We start from the raw sequence: 22452 nt of genomic DNA, 5'->3' as shown, positions 1-22452 counted from the left end.
GGAGGGAAGAAGAGTTTGGTTCCTTTTCCAATCATCGAAAGAGTGCAAGGTTCCAGAAAAACGTTTTGAAGAAGGGGGCTGTTCCTGAGACAACCGTCAAAAGGGGAAATCAATATCCAGTCGGGCCCATTGTTCTTGGATTCTTTATTTTTGTGGTTATTGGTTCAGCTCTTTGAGAGCGAACACAGTAGGGCCATCGCAATTCAAAGGGAGCCTGTCCAGCCATGACCACCTCCAAGCGCCTTGAAGATGGGGACTGAATCCTGTACCTCTTTGGTGAAGAAGATGACGTTTTGGAGTGGTAGATCGGCTCCTCCGATGTTTCTTGGATGAGGGTGAACGACTTCTATGCCTGCTTGCTAATACGTAGATCAGGAGACCTGCTTCTGCGATCATGAAGGATGCTTCTAGCTTAGGAAGCCATTTTTTTTGGACCTGCAAATAGCAACACGTCAATTGGGCAACAAAAAACCAATTGTGCTAGCGCGCAAGGAAGAATGCTAAAGAACGCACCCATGTTTGAGAGACTTAATGCAAAAATTTAGGGAAATGGAAGGTAGCTACTTTGGCCATAAACGCTGTGATCAGGACCTACATCAATGCTGTTCTAACTGCAAAACGGTTTCAAGAGACAGGGGCAACCTTGAAGTGGCTAAGTAGTTTAGTGTGAAACCTGAAAGCTGGTTGGTTTAGTGCAAGACCATCAAGCTGAATACCTTAAAGAATTGGGTGGAGTTGGAGGCATTGTCTACAGGTTTCAAACCAATCTCAGTAAGGGTATAAAGAATGACCTCACGAAGTGGAGTCACGAAAGACAGTTTTCAGGCCCAATTCTTATAGCAGCCCTTTCTTTAGGCCTAAGTATCAAGAGTCATGGAGTTGGGGAAGGCTGGTATGATGGTGTGAGCTTTACCGTTGCTATTCTGCTTGTTATTCTTGTTACAGCCTTCTTGTTATAGCCATCAATGGCTACAAGCAGTCTCCCTAGTTCAGTTCTTTAAGTGAGATGCCCAGGTTCAAATTATCAGAGGTAGATGAACGAAAGTATTGTCTATCTTTGATGTGGTAGTGGGTGATATTGTTCACCTCAACATTTGGAATCAAGTTCCCTGTGGTTTATTGTTAAGTCTGTGGATCCATAGATCCATCCTTTGGCTGATGCTGCTGAAAGGACAATGCTGAAATTTCTGTCTGTAGTTGATAACTAGATTTATACTGAAGGTTCCTATGTTGAAGGATGAATTCTATGCTCAGCTGAAAACTTGCTTTCGGTCCTATCATTTGCTGCATAGACGAGGTCTCGTTGGGATCTTGGCAGATCTATTACTGCTCACAAATCCTTTCATCTTGCTTATTTGTATGATTGATCTTCTATCCTGAAACTAGTCAAGGTCCTCTGTGGTTGCGACTTGTTTTTGAAAACCCTTCGACAACATGTCCCCAGGAACCTACCAGGCCTTTGCAAGGCGATGATCAACTGCTTATAGATTTTCCTTTCTTTTCCTTTTCTATTTTTATAGGGGTTAGAACCCCTTTTTACACACCTTTGTATATATTTATTTTCTTTTAAGATATTCAGGGTTTTTTCCTCTCAATCATCATTATTTTTTACTTCTGGCAGGCTTCTCTAACTGCCTCACAACTAACAAGAACTCCTAGAACGACTGCCTAGCAGGCTAGTAGAACAGGGTCACTAGAACGACTTTCTAAAATAGGTATTTCGATGCTTGGCAATGTCTTTACAGGAGGCAACGACTACTCAGACCTCCCTCAGACATACCTAACCTAAACCTGGGACTTCATGCCTTGGACGCCGGTCCCCAATCAAGAAAAGAAAATCTAGTACAAGTACACAGACACATATAGCATGAAAACGCGTTACTCGTAAAGGAGAGATATCACCTGGATAGGGCCATGAGAAGTCTCCGTCGACATAGGCTCCTTCTAAGCTCCTCTGTAAACCTTTCTAGCACAGGACTAAAATAAGAAACCATTAACCGCACCTGTACTAAACAAACAACTGGCCCTCTTGGCCTAATGAAATAAAGCATTTCTCTACAAAAACTGATCGGCCCTCTTGGTCTAATGAAATAAAACATTTAAAACCTTGCAAAACTGGCCCACTTGGCCTAACGAAATAAAACAGAATAGCACCTACACATCCCTCCCCGAAATAGTACAGATATAGAATAATATGCTCCTTTCCAAGGAGGAAAAATAGGGCTCGTAGCCCTAAGCTAAATACATAAGATTATGACCCATCCTTCCTACATATATAGCAAGAGGCATACGCATAACATGTTGTCTAATCAGCCTATGGGTCCAGGATAACAACGGTAGATTGGTCTCGGCTACTCTTTGCATCACCCATATCAACCATCGCCTGCCATATATTGCATGCTCTGATAACATTCCCGACGGGTCCTGTCTCATTATTGATAGCAATATCCAAACTAGGACCACAGTTGAAGAAAAGGTCTTCTTCATAAGCAAGATTTGCTAGTGAATCCGCAAACTGATTCCAGTAACGTGGAATCAGCTGAAAAGACACTTTCTCAAACTCCTCAAGTAGGGTCATGGCAGTTCGATGATGCATACAAAGGATGGGATTCTCCACTGTATATGTCCCATCTAGCTGATGCAAGATCTACTGGGAATCCCCTTTTACTAACAACCCCCGAATACCACCTTGTTTGGCAATATGCAGTCCCATAATCAAGGCTTTATACTCCACCATATTGTTAGTGAATCCTACCCTGAGATAAGCAGCTAACTTCATTGTAACTCTACGTCGGGGATCTCGGATTACTACTCCAACACTCCCTTTTTTATTAGGGCCCCTGGATGCCCCGTCAAAATATAATGTGTATGTCCACAATGCGTTGGCACAGCTTGCCATCATGAACTTCTCTATTCGTAATTATGATAGTCAAAATTTAGCATGTTTAGAGGATGAACTGACGGCTCCATCCTGCCTTCTTCATTAAACTCAACAAGGATACTTGTCAACATTCGTAAGTAGTGATGGCAGAAGACTTTGATCTCCCACACAAAGATTCTCTCTTCTTGCTCAATCACTTTGTATCCTTTGCTCCACCAGATAAGTTTCCCCTGATGGTATCTCTGCTCCAAATATGGGTGCTCCAAATAAGGAATTAACCGCCCCATCAACCAGCTTTAAGCTCTTTTGCAGGTCTCAAATCAGCCCCAGCATGGACCTGCAATGCATTTCTCCGTGTTAGCATACTCAGAAATAATAAGGTTTAATCTTATTAAGATTAACCTTATTTTTAAATTCAACTCCCTGTAGATCTATTTTTTCCTATCCTGACAATCTTGTAGGGGCCATCCCATCTAGGTTCCAGCTTCCCTAAAAACAGCTCCCTACGCGCATCGTAGTACATAACTAATTACCCTTTTTTAAAGGTATACTTCTTTGCTTTAAGGTCGTGCAATTGGTTCATCCGATGTTTAGCTACCTCCTAGTGTAATAAGCTCTACAATTTCAGTTCATCTAGGTGGGCTATGATCGTAAAACGTTCAAAGAGTGAATCCTCATCTCCCAAAGAGTGGTTAATTGCAAACCGTATGGTTGGCAACTCGATTTCGAGGGGTAACACACACTCTTCCCCATAAACTAATTTAAATGGAGTATGGCCGGTAGCTCGCTTGAACGTTGTATTGTATGCCCATACTTCCACATACAACTTCCTGTCCCAGTCTTGTTTCTTCTCAGAGACTGTTTTAGACAAGATACCCACAAGCTGCTTATTAGTACTTTCGACTTGCCCATTTGCTTGTGGATTATAGGGGGTCGTTTTATTGTGCTTGATTTGCCAAGCTTCAGTCAGGCTTTTGATCACTTTATTCAAAAAGTGGGTTCCACGGTCCGACATTAGTTCCTTCGGTGGACTGAAATGGAAGATAATCTGCTCTAAAAGGAAACTTGCCGTCTCTTTTGCATTGTCTTGCCTCGTCGCCCGCGCTTCTGACCATTTTGTAAAATAATCAGTTGCTACTATAATGTACCTCTTCTGGGTAGTAGACGATACGGTGATAGGACCCACAAAGTCAATGCCCCACTTCTCAAATGGAAGGATAGCCATGATAGGCGTAAGTGGGCATTTCCTGTTCTCTCTGTTGTCATGTCTTAGACAGGTATCACATCTCTTAACATACTCAAAGGAATCTTGGAAGATGGATGGCCACCAATACCCAGCTCGTAAAGCTTTCTATGCCGTCAACCGTCCAGCGAAGTGCCCTCCACACGTAGAGTCATGGCACTCTTCCAAGATGAAAGGAACCTCGTCAGGCATCACAGATCGTCGATAGATATCATCAACACCCTGCCGATATAGTGTTCCTGCGATCAAGAAAAACTTCAAAGCCTATTGTTTGATTTTCCTCTTTTCAGATTTTGATAAACCAACTCTAGTCTCTCTCGTTGATAGATAATGCGTGATAGCAGCATACCAAGATGGGATAGAAGCTGTATCAATTTTAAACATTTCTTCGATATCACTTCCTTCAGCCAAAGTCTCTTTTGGCTCCCCGAAATCCGCAAGGCATTCCAGAATCCCTTGCAACCTCGGTGGTTTACTCTTAATCTCATAATCGAACTCCTGCAAAGTGATTAACCACTTTGCTAAACGACCAGGCGGCTGTAGCTTGTTCATAAGCAATCTAAGCCCTTCCGCCTTCATATAGAAAACTACCTTCTCATAGAGGATGTAGTGCCTGAATTTTTTAGTCACAAGGACCATCGCAAGGCACAACTTCTCCATATAGGTGTAGTTAATTTCTGATATGCCTAATTTTCGACTAGGAAAAGCTATCGGATGATACCACTTTTCCTCCCAAATTTGGGCTAAACAGCAGCGCTGATACTATGCATGGTGGCTACTGAAAATACGGAAAATACCTCGCCTCTTTTAGGTGCTTTTAAAACTGGTGCTTTTACTAGCGTCTGTTTCACATCCTCGAAAGATACCTTACAAGGGTCGCTCCATACAAATAGATAGCTAAAGGATAATAAGTTCGTTAATGGCAACGCCCTTTTTGCTAAGGCATTTATAAACCTCCGCAGTACCCTATCGATGAGACAGAAAGCTATGTACCTCTTTCGGAGTGCGTGGTGGACTCATAGTGACTATAACCTTGAGCTTTTCAGGGTCAGTTGCGATTCCTACTGAACTAACCACATGGCCTAGCAATAGCCCATAAGGCACTCCAAAGACACACTTCCATGGGTTAAGAGCGATACAAAATTGTCTGCAGTGCTCAAAGCACTTTCTTAAGATAATCAACATCCGTTCCCTTACAGTGGCTGCCCCCAGGTCATTGATAAATACTTTCAACTCATCTGGGGAGATGCCACCAAAGGTCTTGTCTGCTGTTCGTTGCCATGATCTAGGTGCATTGCACAAACCAAAGGCCATCACATGATATGCAAAAGTACCAAAGACAGTAATGAAAGTCGTTTTCAACTTATCCTCTTCTGCAATTGCCATCTGGTTATAACCCGCAAATCAATCCATGAATGAATATATTTCCCTACCCGCTAATTGATCCAAAATTTGGTCAATAAATGGAAAAGGGTAGTAATCCTTAACCGTCTTCTTATTCAGCTCTCTAAAATCTACACATAGTCGAATCTGGTTGTTTTTCTTCTTCCTGATGACAACTGGTGAACACCATTCTGTGTGTTGTACAGGGAAGATTAAACCAGCTTTCCGTAACTTCTGTAGCTCCTCAAACAACCCGTCCCTCAATTCAAAAGGCATATGCCTTACCTTCTGACGCACAGGATGACTGCCTTCTTTTACAGGAATAGTATGAACAGCTAGGTTGGGAGGAATGCCTCTCAGCTCATCATAACTCCAAGCAAAGTTGTCACGGAATTCTTGAACCAAGGACACATAGTCCTCCCTTTTTGTTGAACAGAGCATGGAACTTAAGAAGTTGAGCCCCAATGCCGGTTGGATAGGTTGCTCACAGCTTGGAATCATCATGTAGGAGGATGAGGGCGAAAAATGTGCCGCCCTGCTCACGCCATTTCTTCACACTATGCTCTACGATTTGTTGCATAAAATTTGAGGGGGGGGGGGGGGGGGGGGGTTAAAATTCCCAAAGGGCACCCCCCCCTTGGTCCAAGGTTTTGTCCACCTCTTCAAATCTTGTCAATTTGTGGCCTCTTCCTCGTCCGGACTCCGTTTCAGCCTATCTGAAAAATCCTGCGCATCCGTTTCGGCATCCCACATTGATTGGCAGCTCCTGGCATCCCGCATGGAAGTCGAAAAAATTATCAAAAATCCACGAGTGTTGCTCAGGCGCCTTTTAAAAGCCGTCTTTCACTTGGTGCTTAAAATCGTCCTAGTTGCAGTTGCCGCCTTCGATGTCGAATATTTTTCCCCTAAATTTTGGATTTTTGGGCAAATTTTAGGCACATCTCGGGCTCAAACCTCCGCTCTCAGTAGAAAATGGCACCAATGCAAATGCGCTCTCAGATCTTGATTTCGAGTTTGTTTGAGCCTTCGATTTTAAGTAAACATCTTGTCAACAATGCGAACAACTAGCGTTGACTTGATTAAAAGAGGGGAATTCGATAAAAAAACTCAATGAGATGGAGAGAAGGGGTGCAATTTTCGGGTGCATCATTTCATGAGGGGATTTTTCAGTTTTCTAATCACTTGAATCGAGAGAAGTAGCATTGGGCCCATGATTTCAAATCATCACACAATTGCATAATATGATGGACTATGTTGAAAATCAGAAATCTAGTATTTCTTTCTCTTATTTCTCTCTCCTTCCTATTCCTTCTTCCTATGTCTATGTTTGAGAGAGAGAGAGAATGTCAATTCAATGGAATGGGTATCCGTAATGACTCAAGGTGGCTCTGATATATTGAAAACTGATGTGTCACATGTACGAGTTTTAGCGTAAGTGTTGTTTTATTTTATTAAGTGTCGTGTCTTCATTTCTAGTGTGGTGAAATGGTTGAAAAGGCTTGAAAATGATTAAAATGCCTGAAATAATGAAAAACTCAATCACTTTTAGTTGTGCATATGAGAAATAATAAAACCCAAAACCCAAAATAGGAGATTTAATGGAGAAATAGAGGTTTTGTTGGTTTTTATGCATCTAATGTTGTTCATGTGGAATAAGATTGAATATGCTAATGAACCACAATCCATATTACTTTTCCAAATGAAAAAATACAAAATTCCAAGTAATTTATATTCAAAAAATGAAAAAATAGATTTTTTTAGAAAGAAAAATAGATAAAATTTAGTTTCGGTGCGTATAAGATTACTTAAAATTAGGAGTGTGTCTATGGATGCATAATGAAGATAGGGCATGAGGATGACCTTAGTCTACCTCCATTTATGTGTGAAAAGTGCATATTTACTACTTATTTACATGAAAAATTAATGACAAATCTCACAACACCTATGCACTAAAGCACAACCTAAATGGTAGGGAAGAGAGGATTAGAAAATAGTTGAATGATGTCCAATTTCTTTGCATCATGTGGCATATATGCTATGATTTATTTGAATTTAAAGAGGAATACTAGCACGGGTTAGCTTGATATTGTCCTTGGGAATGTAGCACTACATTAGGGGAAAGCATGAAAATAATGTTTTTGCACAACACGTGATTGATTGGTAGTTAAAACTATTCGAGCATACTAGGGCATTCTACACTATATGTGCAAGAAGCATGGTATTAATGATCAATTACTAGATGCATAGCACATGTCTTCCGAAATATTGACCTACATTGAGCGAAAGAGATTTCCTTTGATGTAACAAGATAGATTAGTTATCTTAGGAAATAATTGTGTGAGAAAATAAATAAATCTCTTGGATCATGCGATATCAAAAGAGTGGACTACCTTTCATTGTTCTTTATGTTTAAGATAATGCATCCTAGGACCAAAATCCCTGAGGTGTAGGAGAGTTGTAGGGGCCACAATATTTTGCTAGGGAGGTGCCTTCTATGTGTGTGCTACAAGGTGAATTAGTCACCTATGTATAGGAGGCTCCCTATGCTTGGAGTTGGAATGGACAAAAAGTTGGAGTACAATTTGAAACTCATGTCTACAAACACAATATTTAGATAGATCATTTTGTAGCATCCACACACTTCTAGCCACGAGACCGTGAAGGCTGTTTGGAGAGTGTAGGAGCCCAGGTAGAGCCTTAAAGCCAATGTCAAGCCTGTTTTTGGTCCCAGCAAGAAACTTGCCTTTGGAATGACGAGATCAAAAGAGCACTAATACTTCATGGTTTCTCTTACCACCACTGTACCTGGTTTTTGCTTGCATTTCTTATGGAGATACTGAGGAGAACCCCTCTCAGGGCGACTTGAGGAAGCTGGGTTAGGTTGAGAAGGGGGTAGTCCATTTGTAGACTATGAAGTACCATTATCCAAGAATGTATCTAAGCTAGTAGATACTCAATGAATCATAATACGATATGGGGCTCTGAGGGGGGAAACTTCTTTAGCCACCTTGGACCTAGCCATCTTTCCTACACATCAATAGATTTAAAATCTCAATGAATAAGATAAAAAAATGAAACCTTGTTATATAGTGCTTAAAGTTTAAAACTCATTTACAAAGATTCACTCTCCGTTTCTCTCTTAAATAATGAATTGCATTCACACTGAAAACATTCTTCATCTTATTATCTTAGCTCATTTCAAACCCATTTGCTACCTCCTGAAAGCCTTGCTTCTACCTACTTGGCACAATTTTCTTTGGTACTTGAGGTATGTAACATGATCTTTTAGTGGCACAAAGTGATTCGATCACATTTGCATTCCATTCATCAACACATTCATTATCTCTCTTCTACAAGAGTTAAACTTAATTCACTACAATGATCATGTATCCCCAATATGACAATTGGATTGTTAGATTACTCCCATTCACCCCTTCAAGATGATTAGATTTTCTTTGATATGCACCACCCACTGTCTAATGTGAATTTTTCCTCCCTTCCATGGAACAAACTCCAATGCTTGTCTTTTCTACAAAGTATGGCACATGCACCTCAAGGACGTACTACAAAGGCATAAATCACATATGAGTAAAAATATGCTTAATAATTTATACAATTCATACACTTTCATAATATTGGCTTAGTATGCACCATGTAATGTGTGATAGAACCTTTTTCCCATGCTTTCACCATATTTTTGTAGAAACTATGCATATAGCATCTACGATCAAATACCATCTTTCGAAGTATTAAGGGAGCCAATTTATTGAGACTAATCCAAACCTTGGCTTTGGCCAACCTCGTTTTACCTCTATTACTTTGATCACTATGTAACTTTTTCCACCCATTGTAATCTTGCGGCCTACATACTATGACATTTCCTTCCTCAATCACTGGTGTGTTGAAAGAAACTTCCTAGCATTCGCTCCTCCAAAGCAAGGATTTCTAGGCAAGTTACCTTTAAAAAAAAAAAACTCTTACTATCTTTTTCAATCATGATGCTTGTTTACCCAATTTCTAATAGCATTCACTCCACATTCTTATACGTTGCAATGGCTTCTTTTTTGGCTTCCATCGTATAAGCAAATAAAATATATTCATACACAATATTCTCCATGATTTTGACAACAACATCCAATGAAAAAATATGAATATGATCCAATGGAATATTGAAGATAGGCTTCTAAGTGGGATCTTCTTTATTGTACATAGGTACAAAATTTGTCATCCTTTGCCAGTTCTTCTTTGTGTCCTTTCCTTTCACCCTCTTTATCTTGCATTTACACATTGGAGATTCCACACATGCATTTTAAAGTTTTCAAGTATCTTGCAAGATACCATTCCACCAAGTATTGACCATACCCTTCAACTACAAGCATGTTATCATGTTCTTGACTATGGATAAAGTTTGGAATACTTGTGTGTGTAAATAACATATGTAGCACCTAAAATGTTTCCTTAGGAACCTCAAATGTAGCAAGCAACCACACATGGCGCTCTAATTGAATACTAAAGTTTCCTACGCTATTCTTGTCAAATTTTAAATCTATATTAATCAAATTTACACTAACTCTTTTAAGATTAACTCATTTGATGACCTCACTTTCATCTAATTCTATGAAAAACTACAATTTACCATTACATTTCTGAATAGATATATTGTAGTACATTACCATGGTTGTCAACACCTTGTATAGATCTAGATATAATTGTTAACTTCGATGGACTTTATCTCATATGCATTTCTAGTCCCAACATTTAGTGTTTACATACTTGAATATGGATGGGATCTGCTATTAACTCCAAAACCTTAGCATTAAGTTGCCGTTAGGCCTCTAGAAGATCTAGGAAGAGGCATGATTGTATTTCTCTTCAGTACATGATGATCAAACCCATCCTTCACACTCTTGAATATTTTTAAGTTGTTATACTAATACTAGCCCTGTTACAAATAGATTGTGCATCCATAACTAAGAACTTGTTTGACACATCTTTCAATGTGGAATCAATCACCTTATCCTTCACAACCTTGAACTTTGGATTTCTCAAAGCATTTTTCAATATGCTAACCTTAAGTCATCTTCTAATAGATTATCCAAGCTCATCCTCATGTAGGTTTTTATTTTAAGCTTCCTTGCAAGATTTAATATGTTGCTTCCACTAGCTTCTACTCACAAATAATCAACTCATTGATTGGCTTTTTCTTTCATTTGTGCTCCTACATTAGCTTACTATTGATCTTTCTAAGGTCGTCCAATTGTGCCATTGCCTTCTTATATGACATACCAATTATGTTTTGGATAGTATCATGCATTGTGGCAATCTTACTATTTTGTTGAATTATAGTCTCATTTAGTTGTGTCACTTATCATGTGAGCTATTGCATATGAAATTAATGTGCAACGATCACATCATAATATTCTTATGGTTGCTTGGCAAGTTGTAAACACTTTGAATGCCCGATCATTGAGCCGCTTAGTGTAATCAAGCAACCCATTATTACCCTCACATATATACTTCAGAAAATTTATAATTCTCAAGAAAGTTGGAGGCTTATTAGTTAGGGTATCAATTGGGTAGATTTTCCCATCAATCCACAAGTCCACATGCTTCAATCCCATATGCATGTAGCTCTATAGAACTTGAGGGTTGTCACTGGTACACTTGGTCCTTTTAAACAATGGGGCATATTCAACCTCTACCACAATATGCAGCTCTTGAATCTTTCTTCTATTAATTTTACTTATTACTAATGTCCCAATTGCAAGTATATAAATTGATTACATAGATATGCTAATGGGAATACGATGTTCAATATCTAAATATTTAGAATGAAGAGAAGCCAAATGACACACTTATATGTTAATAGGAATAGGGCTATTGAGTTTACATTGATAAACTAGAGACTAGGCACAAGTAGAGACACATTGGGGATTGGCCCCTCGATGCGTCGCTAACACATACGAAACAGACTCCACTCTTGGTACCAATACTATATTGTTCTAGGAATGTATCAGTTCTTAATTACTTGTCCCCTTGGACCCACCGTTTAGACGTACAGCTTGGGTGCCTTACTCTCTCTAGTGTGGGTCATTTATACTTCTACCAATTGCTATGCATGCCAGGAATAGATACCATGTGTATGATTCATGCAAAAGTGAATGCCTTATTCTACACAAACAATTATAGTTTAAAATCAACCTATGTGTCGTGCAAAAACAACCCTTTTAATGAATTTCCGCTAATACGCAATGCTTCGTTGTAGGAACCTAGCACAAGGCAAACCTCGTGTTGCTAGATCCATTATTTTCAAATAAACCATATCCTAAATGTTATGCATAAAGAGAACAATCAAAATTTGTATTATTTCAGCGCTTAAACTATTGTATAACATCATCCTCCCCCTCACCATTTAAATTTTGCTGCGGTGCATATGTGTAGAGGTTCTTTTATGTAATTTTTTGTATGTAAATGCAATAAATACACACTTTAACACAAAGTAAAAGGGCCAAACTAAGGCTTAACCTCATGCCTCAATCTCGTTAGACATTCACATATATAGATCTTATTTTTCCATTTTTTTCGAACGCAAGAAACCCATTTTTTTCATTTTTCTCTATTTTTTCTATTTTTTAAAAAATAGAGAAGAGGTATTTTCTGGGTTTTTTATAATGACTGATCATTGAAAATGAAACTTAGCATTTTCCCTTATTTTATCCCATGTCCACTCATTTTTTCCCACTCAAAAGTGAATAAACTATCAATTTTAATCAAAATGAGTGTTTTTCGGGTTTTAAAAATTTATAACCGTTGTAAATCAATACAAGTTCTGCATAACAATGATTGCAAGAATCAAAGATAATGCAAGGAACATTCAAATAAAATTTCAGCCCATGTGCACACCATTTAGACCATGAAAGATAAAAAACAAGCAAAATTCTTTCATAAAATAGAGCATACCGCCTTTTTGTGTGTTTAGGGTTTTTTGAATATTTAATCGAGACTGTGTATTGACCAAATAGCCATGGATTTCAGCATAGATCTTTAGCCTTTAGCCTCCTCAGCCTCTTGGAACAATCCGGTGCCTCCTGGACAAGCATCCATCTCCCGATTCTCTTCTTGATTCTTGCCACATGAAGTGTCTCTATGCAGGAGAGAGAAAGATTGAATTATGATCTCCACAACTGGACAGCCATTCCACGTGCGGTCTGGAGCGATGAGGAGTGAAGATTGAATGTAGATCAGCCATCTGGTTAGTTGTTGGGGGGGTTGTTTACAAGCCCCATAGCCCCCTCCATCAATCGTGAAGAAAATGGCACCCTCCTACTGCTCTTGCGAAAAAAAATGGACTCCCTTCCCACACAAATTCATTTTTTTTAGGGGCCCCCAAAGAGTGCCCGCAAAAGGCATGCCCTTTGGACTTTTAAAGTCCATACCCACTTGACCTTGGGTCTTGGCCTCCCGAGCGCTCCCATTTCCTCGTTCGGTGTTCGTTTCAAAGTCTGAAAAATCCTGGGCATCCATCTTGAAGTCCCGCACTATTGAGCATCTCCCACCGTCTTGTCTGACACACCAAAAAATTATTAAAATTCACCAATTGTTGTCTAGTGGGTCTTTTAAGCACTTTCAGGCATTGCCACTTAAAATCGTACTGATTGCCACTGCCGCCTTTGACGAAGTCTATTTTTCCCCTGAAACTCAAAATTTGTGGTTATTTTTAAGCACTTCTCAATATAAAAAATCATTTTTCATTGGCAACCACGAGATAGGGTGACTCAACCCATCAAATCCCACGAACAGATCTGCACATAAACACAACCACAAAGAGTATCAAGCTGATACAAAAAAGTTACACATCAAAACACAACATAGCTCTCACCCTACCCCTTGTCAAAACCAAGGCATGATTCGACGAGGAGTAGGTCTAGCATAATCTGACAAAAAGCCCAAGCTAGTCACTAACCAGCTGCTGCAACAAAACTAAGCTAAAAAGAACTATCAAAGAGGTCGTCCTAAGTGGTGGTCTGAACTACCTACCTAACTAAGGACAACTCAACTAGGAGCTTCTAGTAGGCGAGAACTCTTATAGTCTGATCAAGAAATAGTTTATTTTAGCACATTACTCTTTAGCCTCTTATTTTCCATACTCGGGCATGTAAAAAGGAGGGAGCTGAGCGTAGTGACCCCAGGAGAACACGGCATCGGTCTCGGGTCTTATCTCGGTATCCAAGAACCTACAAAGCCTGCGCAAGGCGACACTGAATCTTTTTCTAATGCTCACTTTTATTTTCGCTCCAACCTTCTTGTATTCTTTGTTTTTCAGCTAGATGCTATCCCTCAGAAGACAAGGCATCAGCCTCGGGTCTTGTCTCATCCCCAAGAACCTATCAGGCCTTCGCAAGGCGATAAACAATAGCTCAAGGATTTTTCTTTCTTTTCTTTTCTATTTTTATAGGGGTTAGAACCCATTTTTACACACTTTCATATATTCATATATTGGCTTTCAGATATTTAGGGTTTTACCTCTTTCCATCATTATTTTAGTATGCTTTTCTAATTGCCTCACAATTAACAGAAACTCCTAGAACGACCGCCTAGTAGGTTAGCAGAACAAGGTCACTAGAATTGCCTTCTAAAACAAGTCTTTCAATGCCTGACAATGCCTTTGCAGGAGGCAATGACTACTCAGACCTCCCCCTGACATACAGAGCCTAAACCTAAGACTTCATGCCTCAAGTGCCGGTCCCCAACAAACAAAAGAAAGTAACCCTTATACGCACATATATCATTAATTGCTTAAGGAAAAAGACTCGAAAAGGGGACAAAACCACCTGGAATGGCCACAAGAAGCTCCTTCACAGCAAAGGTTCCCTCCAGCGACTTCGTCAACCTGTATGATGCAATCACTACAACAAAAAACCATTAACTGTACCTGCACCAAACAGACATGGGGCCCTCTTGGCCTAAAGAAATGGCACATTTCAGTGCAAACTAGCTGGCCCTCTTGGCCTAAAGAAATCAGACATGACACGACAAAACTAACTGGCCCTCCTAGCCTTAGGAAATAGATCATTAAAACCTAAAAACAATTGGCCCTCTTGGCCCAAAGAAATCAAGCAAACATACACCCCATTCCAAGGGGAAAAATAGGGCTCTCATCCCTAAACTAAATGAATCAAGTTGTGACCTATACCTCCTGCATATATAGCAAGAGGCATACGCATAACATGTCGTCTAATCAACCTATGGGTCCAGGATAATAGTGGTAGATGGGTCTCGGCCACTCTTCGCATTACCCATATCAACCATCGCTTGCCATATAACGCGTGGTCTGATAACATTCCCCACAAGCAGCCAGGTCCCGTCTCGTTATCAAGAGAGACATCCGAACTAGGACCACAGTTGAAGAAGAGGTCCTCTTCATAAGCAAAATTAGCTAAGGAATCCACAAACTGATTCCAATAACGTGGAATGAGCTGAAGAGATATGCTCTCAAATTCATCAAGTAGGGTTATAGCAGTGCGATGATACATATGAAGGATGGGATTTCGGATTGTATATGTCCCATTGAGTTTATTTAAGATCAGCTATGGGAATCCCCCTTTACCAACAACTGTCGAATACCACCTTTCTTGGCAATATTCAATCCCATAATCAAGGCTTTATACTCTGCACGTTGTTAGTGAATCCTACCTCGAGATAAACAGCTAATTTCATTGCAACGCTACGTCGGGGATCTCGGATAACTACTCCAATAGTCCCTTTTTTATTAGGCCCTCGGGACGCTCCATCAAAGTATAACGTATATGTCCATAATGGGTTTACACAACAGCCATTACAAACTCCTCTATTCGTAATTATGATAGTCAAAATTCAACATATTTAGAGGATGAACTGATGGCTCCATCCCACCTTCTTCATTAAAGTCAATAGGGATGCTTGTCAAAATTTGTAAACAGTGATGGTAGAATACTTTGATCTCCCACACAAAGGTCCTGCCTTCTTGCTCAATCATGTTGTATCCTTTGCTCCACGAGATAAGCTTCCCTTGATGATATCTTTGCTCGAGATATGGGTGCTCCAAATAAGGGATTAACTGCCCCATCAACTAGTTTAAGCTCTCTTGCAGATCTCAAATCAACCCTAGCATAGACCTGCAATGCATTTAATGCGTTAGCATATTCAGAAATAATAAGGTTCAATCTTATTAAGATTAACCTTATTCTTAAATTCCACTCCCTGTAGATTAGCTAATAAAGCCGTGGACTTATTTTTACATAACCGAACTATCTTGTAAGGGCCATCCCATCTAGGTTTCAGCTTTCTTGGAAATAGCTCCCTACGCGCATCGTAGTATAGAACTAACTGCCCTTTCTTAAAGGTATATTTATTTGCTTTTAGATCATGCGTTTGCTTCATCCGACATTTAGCCACTTCCTGGTGCAACAAAATCTACAATTTAAGTTCATCCAAGTGGGCTATAGTCGTAAAACTCTCGAATAGAACATCTTCATCACCCAAAGAATGATTGATTGCGAATCTAATGGTTGGCAACTCAATTTCTAAGGGCAAGACACACTCCTCCCCATAAACTATTCTAAATGGAGTGTGGCTAGTGGCTTGTTTGAATGTCATATTATACACCCATACCACCACATATAAATTTGTATCCTAGTCTCACTTCTTTTCGGAGACTATTTTGGATAGGATACCCACAAGCTGCTTATTGGTACTTTCAACTTGTCCATTGGCTTGTGGATTATAGGGGGTCACCTTATTATGCTTAATTTTCCATGCTTTAGCCAGGCTTTTAATTACCTTGTTCAAAAAATGGGTTCCACGGTTCGATACTATTTTCTTTGGTGGACCAAAATGACAGATGATCTACTCAAGTAGGAAACTAGCAGTCTCTTTTGCATTATCCTACCTCATCGCGCTCGTGCTTCTAACCACTTTGTAAAGTAATCAGTTGCTACTATAATGTACCTTTTCTGAGTAGTAGACGATGGGGCAATAGGTCCCACAAAATCGATGCCCCACTTCTCAAATGGAAGGATAGCCATAATCGGCGTAAGTGGACGCTTCCTATTCTCTCTACTATCATGTATATGACATGTATCACATCTCTTGACATAGTTAAATGAATCCTGGAAGATGAACGGCCATCAATATCCAGCTCTTAAAGCCTTCAGTGCCGTCAACTGGCCAGCAAAGTGCCCTCCACAAGCGGAGTCATGGCACTCTTCCAATATAAATGGAACCTCGTCAGGCATCACACATCGATGATAGATATCATCAATACCCTTCCGATATAGTGTCCCTGCAATTAAGGAAAATTTCAATGCCTGTTGTTTAATTTTCCTCTTCTCCGATTTTGATAAAGTACCTCTAGTCTCTCTCCCGTAGAAAGATAGTGCGTTATAGCAGCATACCATGAGGGAATAGATGCCATATCAATCTTGAACAAAGTTTCCATGTCACTTCCTTAAGCCAAGACCTCTTTTGGATTTTTGAAATCCATAAGACACTCTACAATGCCCTGAAGCTTCGGCAGCTTGCTCTTAATCTCATAATCAAATTCCTGAAAAGTGATTAACCACTTTGCTAAACGATTAGGCGGCTGTAGCTTATTCAACAACAATTGAAGCCCTTCCGCCTTCGTATAAAAAACCTCATTCTCATAAAGAATGTAGTGCTTGAACTTTTGGGTCGCAAATACCATCGCAAGGCACAACTTCTCCATATAGGTGTAGTTAATTTCCGATATACCCAACTTTCGACTAGCAAAAGGTATCGGATGGTACCATTTTGCCTCCCAAATTTGGGATAAGAGCAGCTAATACTATACATGGTTGATGTTGAAAATATATAGAACATTTTGCTCCTTTTAGATGCTTTTAAAATAGGTGCTTTGGCAAGCTCTTGCTTCACATCGTCAAAAGATACTTTGCAAGCATCACTCCATGCAAACTGATAGTTAAAGGATAATAGGTTCGTCAATGGCAACATTCTTTCTACCAAGGCATTGATAAACCTTTGATAATACCCTACCGATGACAGAAAGCTATACACTTCCTTTGGTAAACACTGTTAACTCATGGCGACTATGACCTTGATTTTTTTAGGGTCAGTCGCAATCCCTACGGAACTGACCACATGGCTTAACAAAAGCCCATAAGGCACTCCAAAGACACACTTCCGCAGGTTGAGAGCTATGTATAATTGTTTGCAATGCTCGAAACACTTCCGCAAAATAATCAACTGCCTTTCTCTTACGGTGGCTACCCCTAGATCATCAACGAATACTTTCAACTCCTCTGGGAAGATATCACAAAAGTTCTTGTCGGCTATTCTTTGCCATGAACCAGGTGCATTACATAACCCAAATTCCATCACATGGTATGCAAAGGTACCGAAGACAGTGATAAATGTCGTTTTCAGCTTGTCTTGCTCAGCAATCACCATTTCGTTATACCCTACAAAGCAATCCATGAATGAATATATTTCCCTACGCGCCAATTGATCCAAATTTGGTGAATAAATGGCAACGGGTAGTAATCTTTAATAGTCTGTTTATTTAGCTCTCTAAAGTCTACACAAAGACAGATTTGATTCTTCTTATTCTTTTTAATCACAACTGGTGAACACCATTCAGTATGCTGAACTGGGAAGATCAAACTTGCCTTTTGCAACTTCTAGAGTTCTTCAAACAGCCCGTCCTTTAGTTCAAAAGGCATACGCCTTACTTTCTGATGTATAGGGTGGGTATCTTCCTTTACAGGATTGGTATGCATAGCTAGATTGGGAGGAATACCCCTAAGTTCATCAGATGTCGCGGAACTCTTGAATCAGGGATACATAGTCCTCTCTCTCTTTCGAACTGAGCATGGAACCTAATTTGATTGGCTGCAAATCATTAGGCATGCCAAGGTCCAACTCAATAATGTTCGCATCTCTTATTTGATCTTGAGACTCTATCTGCTCATTCAAGGTTATCTGATAAATATCCTCTGTAGTGGACCCTTCTTTAGATCCATTGCTCGATGACGTCTCACTACTAGATGGATCATCTACTGTTTCTAGTTTAGTGGAGGATAATGGATCTCTCTCACTCTAAGGAGACTCAGGGTAAGCATTCACTATTAAACGATGGGCACCTCGACCTAGAATCACTCGACTAGCGGGTATATCGACTTGACAGTCTGTCTGTATAATCCATGGCCTGCCTAGCAAAACTCAATAGCTAGGGCGTCCTGCAAACCTTATCACCCTGAAGTCTAGATAGCATTCCACGCTCGCAACTGTAATGTGGACTTTAGTGATGCAACCTTCTGGTTGTCTTAGATTATCATTAGCCATCCTAAGAAGTGTGAAACCGTCTTTGGATCTCTAGACCTAACCTCTCCATCAAATTTGAACTCATGATATTGACGGAGGATCCAATGTCCACAATAGCATGCTCCACTAATATTCCATCCACATATACTGGAACCCTAGGGCAATGCTTTTCAACATTATCGAACCAATCTTCTCCTACTCTAGCTATGCCCAAAGGTTCTACAATATACCCTATACACAGGATTTTCTTGAATTCCTTGCGTATTCTTGGAGAAAGTTTAATCAATTGTAGGAGATTTACATCTGGTTTAACTTTGCAAAGAGAACTTGCTAGGTCAAAGTCGTGGTAGTTAGCCAAAGTTCTCTTCTCGCGCCAAACCATTCTCTCCTTTGGTCTTTCAATCAGCTTTGGTGCCTCTTTTCTAGCCTTTACCTTCTTTCTTGGAAATCCTTTATCCTTCTCGGGATCAACTTTTGTAATATTTCCGCAACTACGTACCGTAAATATTGACGTCCCGCACACGACGTAAACCTTGTGCAAAGGATTATCTCTTGCATTGAAATTATTGGCAGTGTAATGTGTGACCCGCACACGTGAAATGGGATCCTCCGCATGGGTAAATCAAAATCGGGAAGTTCAAAAACCGCAAGACTCACAAAAACACCCTCTTGGGAGGGACAATTTAAATATGTAAGGCAAATTTTTTTACTATTATCCCTTCCCCCAGCCGATGCATGGCTGGAGGAGAGGGAGTGTGGAGGGGGGGATGGCCAAGAAGGGGTGAAGTGAGGGACTGCATGAGGGGAACCCTCCACGTGTGTGGAGGCCCTCTTCCCCACCCCCATGCCTATATAAACACCCCCTTCTTTTGAAGTTCCTCCTGAAGAAGATGCACCACCATTTCTCTACTCCTTAGAAATTAGAAGAGCAATCAACTCCTCAAAATCAGGAAATCTTTCACGGATGGAAATGGATGTTCAGAACTGTGCATAATCCTTTCCTAGACCATTCAAGGTCACGGAAACTAAATCATCATCTTCCACTGGCGACCCAATGGAAGCAAGTGCATCTGCAATCTTCTTCACCTTCATGTGGTAGTCGTTGATGCTCATACTTTCTCTTTGCACATTATGCAACTCTTGCTTGAGCTGCATTTTCTTGGCTTGCGTATTTGTGCTATACATTTTTGACAAAGTATCCCATGCCTCCTTTGGCGTACTTGCATCCTGAATATGCACAATCATAGAGTCTGAAATGCTGATAGACAGCCAATACATAACTTTCCTGGCTCTCTCATGCCATGCTTTAAATGCCTGCATTTGCTGTTGATTGGGAACATCAGGAAGAACTGGTTCTTCTTCATTTCCTGCAACAAATTCCCAATATCCTTTTCCCATAAGGAAATTCGTCATTCTAAACTTCCATGCTTTGAAGTTATTCTTGTCAAGCTTTTCAGTGACAATCTGTGAAAGAGAATCAGATGCCATTACAGAAGACTGCAAAAAATTATGTCACTGCAAAAACCACAGCTTCACCCTCACAAGGGAAAATCTGCAAAACTGGCGAAAGTGGTATTTGACCACACAGTCACTTCCTAGTGACGATTTTGCATAAACAGGAACCAAGGATGATTCTGAAACTCCCAATGTCTCTGCGCACAAGCATACGATGCAATTTCTACAGTAACTTTTCACCGACCTGTAGAAAAGTGGCTAAACAGCATAAAACTGAGCCTTTTCCTAAGTGCGTGCAGAAAACTTCCGCCTCCAAAACAGGCCCCGAAATGGCCTCAAATCAAAAAAACAGGGTCGCTAAGAGCTAAAGCTCTTTCCCGCAGCATATACTGCCCTCTTGCTTTACCGCGAAGGGCGTCTCAACCTGAGACAATGCACTCCTGCAATTTTCGGCTGTGCTACCTGCAGAGATCTGCTCCCAAAACAGAAAATGAAAGCAACACTGCTCCTCTTACCAGACCACCGCGAGCTTGGCTTGCTTTCTTGAGCTCCTTACCATGAACAAGGCTCTGATACCATGTCAAGATTGTGGGAGAGAAGGAAGGAGTCTCGCTTGAAGCTTTCTTGCTTGCACAATGGGGGAAGACACACAAGGGTGGAGGCTGAAAACAGTTTTCCTCTTCTTAGTTGTGTAAGCCAAAAAGAACTCTAGTACAAAGAAATAGAAGAACCCTATGTATGGGTCTCAAACCAAACTCAACTAACTAAGGTGGCATACTAACTGAGCCACGAACTAGAGTAGATAAGGATAGCTATCATGTAGCTATTATTCATGGGCGGTGTACCAATCGTGTCTGCAACTGACAAGTCGGTGACATAAATACACAACGGTCACCCTGGCGTATCACGAGTGGAGCTCGATATCTCAACACTTAGGTCTTCTTTATAACAGTCTAATGTGTAGGACCAGCAACTCTTCTCTATTCAAACCCTCTTCCCATGGTAGAACACTCCAAGTAGCAGTAGTCTCCTCAATAGGCATGATTGGCTATTGTCCATATATTAATTCAACAAGCATATATCCTATAATTGCACTTTGAGTGGTCCTATCAGTACATAAAGCAAAGAGTAACATTCTTGGCCACTCTCTCATTCAACCCTTGCATGACTTTGCTAATGCCTCAATGATAGAGTGATGACCTCTTTCACTTTTTCCATTTACTTTAGGATTGTAGGATGAAGTTAAAGCCATCTTGACCCAATTGTGAAAAGAAGTCACGAGTCTCATCCGCATCCAATTCTCCTCTAGCTGCAACCACTTTACCAACAAAGCCATACCTGCAAAAGACTTCTTCCAATAAGAATTTGCAAATTTCTTGAGTAGTTTTTGTACTAAGAGCTCGATTGTACACTTGATTTGCCAATACTTCTTGTGCAAGCAAAAGATATCTCATATTCCACAAACCTGTAGGCATGGTAACCAAATCAACTACCCATTTGTAATGAATAGAGAATGGATAGGTTAGTTGCAACTCATCTCTATGCTTTACCATGGAATACATTTGATAGACATTGCATGATTCCACATAATGCTCCACATCTTTATACGTATTTTTCCCACCAATACTTCTCTTTGATCTTGGCAAATGTGCCCCATACTCCTCTATGTCCAACCCATAAGCTTTCATGAAACTCCTGCATCACCATTGTTGAGAAGCCCTATCTCCCACTACACATACTGGAGCTCCTCTCTTTTTCTTTGCATGCTTCCATAAATATATGTCTTTCAAGAAAAAAACATAAGCTTTTCTTTTAATCCTTTTGAATTCAATTTCGGACCACTCAGTCTTCTTTGTCATGAGCATGAGATATTGACCTATTTTCAGCCAATCATCGTCATACAACTCTTCCAAAAATTGTGTTTTCATTGAAGCATAACATTGATGATGCTTTCTCTCTACCACCCATCTCTTCTCCATGGCCATAAGCTCTTTTCTTACTGTTGAAATCCTTGTTACAATAGTTGTACCTGTAGTAACAACAACTATACTCATTCCCTATTGTCATAAAGTCATTTTTAGCACCTATCTCATTGTCCTCTTCATCTTCCATCAACTTCTCTTCATCTTCAAGCCTTGCTCATAAAAGCATG

The sequence above is a fragment of the Lygodium microphyllum genome, chromosome 7 (genome assembly GCF_053477565.2).
Source record: "Lygodium microphyllum isolate KBCC chromosome 7, Lygodium_microphyllum_v1.1.10, whole genome shotgun sequence".
NCBI lineage: Eukaryota > Viridiplantae > Streptophyta > Polypodiopsida > Schizaeales > Lygodiaceae > Lygodium > Lygodium microphyllum.
The sequence above is the reverse complement of the archived record's forward strand: the minus strand, read 5'-3'. Positions refer to the sequence as shown.